The 2,998-nt window shown below is 42.3% G+C and overlaps 1 non-coding gene across 1 annotated transcript; it reads right to left on the bottom strand.

Moving 5' to 3' along the window:
• Nucleotides 1-390: 390 nt before the first annotated feature.
• Nucleotides 391-498, bottom strand: LOC148565293 (small nucleolar RNA R71). The gene has a single exon (XR_015885497.1). It is a non-coding gene; the product is annotated as a small nucleolar RNA R71 (small nucleolar RNA).
• Between the last annotated feature and the right edge of the window lie 2,500 nt (nt 499-2,998).

Below are 2,998 nucleotides of genomic sequence, written 5' to 3'. Positions count from 1 at the left end.
GCCGAAAATAATAATAATACAAGGAGAATGCTTGGTGACTTTACTGCACCTAATTCCAATTTACATGGAAGAAGCATCTCCATCCCTACCATTGGAGCAAACAACTTTGAGCTGAAACCTCAATTAGTTTCTCTGATGCAGCAGAACTGCAAGTTTCATGGACTTCCATCTGAATATCCTTTTCAGTTCTTAACTGAATTTTTGCAGATCTGTGATACTGTTAAGACTAATAGAGTAGATCCTGAATTCTACATGCTCATGCTTTTCCCTTTTGCTGTAAGAGACAGAGCTAGAGTGTGGTTGGACTCTCAACCCAAAGATAGCCTGAACTCTTGGGATAAGCTGGTCACGGCTTTCTTAGCCAAGTTCTTTCCTCCTCAAAAGCTTAGTAAGCTTAGAGTGGATGTTCAAACCTTTAGACAGAAAGAAGGTGAATCCCTCTATGAAGCTTGGGAGAGATACAAGAAACTGACCAAAAAGTGTCCTTCTGACATGCTTTCAGAATGGACCATCCTGGATATATTCTATGATGGTCTGTCTGAATTAGCTAAGATGTCATTGGATACTTCTGCAGGTAGATCCATTCACCTAAAGAAAATGCCTGCAGAAGCTCAAGAACTCATTGACATGGTTGCTAATAACCAGTTCATGTACACTTCTGAGAGGAATCCTGTGAGCAATGGGACGCCTCAGAAGAAGGGAGTTCTTGAAATTGATACTCTGAATGCCATATTGGCTCAGAAAAAAATATTGACTCAGCAAGTCAATATGATTTCTCAGAGTCTGAATGGAATGCAAGCTACATCTAATAGTACTCAAGAGGCATCTTCTGAAGAAGAAGCTTATGATCCTGAGAACCCTACAATAGCAGAGGTGAATTACATGGGTGAACCATATGGAAACACCTATAATCCCTCATGGAGAAATCACCCAAATCTCTCATGGAAGGATCAATAAAAGCCTCAACAAGGCTCTAATAATGGTGGAAGAAATAGGTTTAACAATAGTAAACCTTTTCCATCATCCACTCTGCAACAGACAGAGAACTCTGAACAAAATATATCTAATTTAGCAAACTTAGTCTCTGATCTATCTAAGGCCACTGTAAGTTTCATGAATGAAACAAGGTCCTCAATTAGAAATTTGGAGGCACAAGTGGGCCAGCTGAGTAAAAGGATCACTGAAATCCCTTCTAGTACTCTCCCAAGCAATACAGAAGAAAATCCAAAAGGAGAGTGCAAGGCCATTGACATAGTCAACACGGCCGAACCTAGAGAGGAAGGGGAGGACGTGAATCCCAAGGAAGAAGACCTCCTGGGACATCCAGTGATCAATAAGGAGCTTCCCTCTGAGGAACCAAAGGAATCTGAGACTCATCTAGAGACCATAGAGATTCCATTGAACCTCCTTATGCCATTCATGAGCTCTGATGAGTATTCCTCTTCTGAAGAGAATGAGGATGTCACTAAGGAGCAAGTTACCAAGTACCTTGGTGCAATCATGAAGCTGAATGCCAAATTATTTGGTATTGAGACTTGGGAAGATGAACCTCCCTTGTTCACCAATGAACTAAGTGATCTGGATCAACTGACATTGCCTCAGAAGAAACAGGATCCTGGAAAGTTCCTAATACCTTGTACCATAGGCACCATGATCTTTGAAAAGGCTCTGTGTGACCTTAGTTCAGGGATAAACCTCATGCCCCTCTCTGTAATAGAGAAACTGGGAATCTTTGGGGTGCAAGCTGCTAAAATCTCATTAGAGATGGCAGACAATTCAAGAAAACAGGCTTATGGACAAGTAGAAGACGTGTTAGTAAAGGTTGAAGGCCTTTACATCCCTGCTGATTTCATAGTCCTAGATACTGGGAAGGATGAGGATGAATCCATCATCCTTGGAAGACCCTTCCTAGCGACAACAAGAGCTGTGATTGATGTTGACAGAGGTGAATTAGTCCTTCAATTGAATGAGGACTCCCTTGAGTTTAAAACTCAAGGACATCCTTCTGTAAACATGGAAAAGAGGCACAGTAAGCTTCTCCCAAAACAGAGTCAACCAGAGCCCCCACAGTCAAACTCTAAGTTTGGTGTTGGGAGGCCACAACCAAACTCTAAGTTTGGTGTTGAACTCCCATATCCAAACTCCAAGTTTGGTGTTGGGGAGTCTCAACAATGCTCTGAACATCTGTGAGGCTCCATGAGAGCCCACTGTCAAACTATTAACATTAAAGAAGTGCTTGTTGGGAGGCAACCTAATTTTTATTTATCTAATTTTAATTTATTTTTATTGTTATTTCATGTTTTATTAGGATCATGATCATGTGGAGTCACAAAATAAATATAAAAATTGAAAATGGAATCAAAAAAACAGCAGAAGAAAAATTACACCCTGGAGGAGGATCTCACTGGCGTTTAAACGCCAGTAAGGAGCATCTGTCTGGCGTTCAACACCAGAACAGAGCATGTTTCTGGTGTTGAACGCCAGAAACAAGCAACATCCTAGCGTTCAGACGCCAGAAATGCACAGTGAAGAAGAGCTGGCACTGAATGCTAGAAACAAGCATCTGGCTGGCGTTGCCAGAAATATACTGCATCTGGGCGTTAAACGCCCAGAACAAGCATCAATTCGGCGTTTAAACGCCAGAATTGCATGCAAAGGCATTTTACATGCCTAATGGGTGCAGGGATGCAAATCCTTGACACCTCAGGATCTGTGGACCCCACAGGATCAACTCAGCATCTGTGGACCCCACAGGATCCCCACCTACCTCCACTCACTCTCTTCCCTCTTCTCAATGTTCATCCTCTCTTCCCAATAAACACTCTTTCCCAAAACTCTTCACCAATCACCTCAATCTCTCTTCCATATCACCACTTCACCATTCACATCATCCACTCTTCCCCATAAACCTACCTCATAAACTCCACCTACCTTCAAAATTCAAAATCAATTTCCCACCCAAACCCACCCATATGGCCGAACCTTAACCCCCCCTCCC

Source organism: Arachis ipaensis, chromosome B5 (genome assembly GCF_059453495.1).
Source record: "Arachis ipaensis isolate K30076 ecotype BB chromosome B5, ASM5945349v1, whole genome shotgun sequence".
Classification (NCBI taxonomy): Eukaryota; Viridiplantae; Streptophyta; class Magnoliopsida; order Fabales; family Fabaceae; genus Arachis; species Arachis ipaensis.
This window is presented reverse-complemented; position numbering and strand designations above follow the sequence as displayed.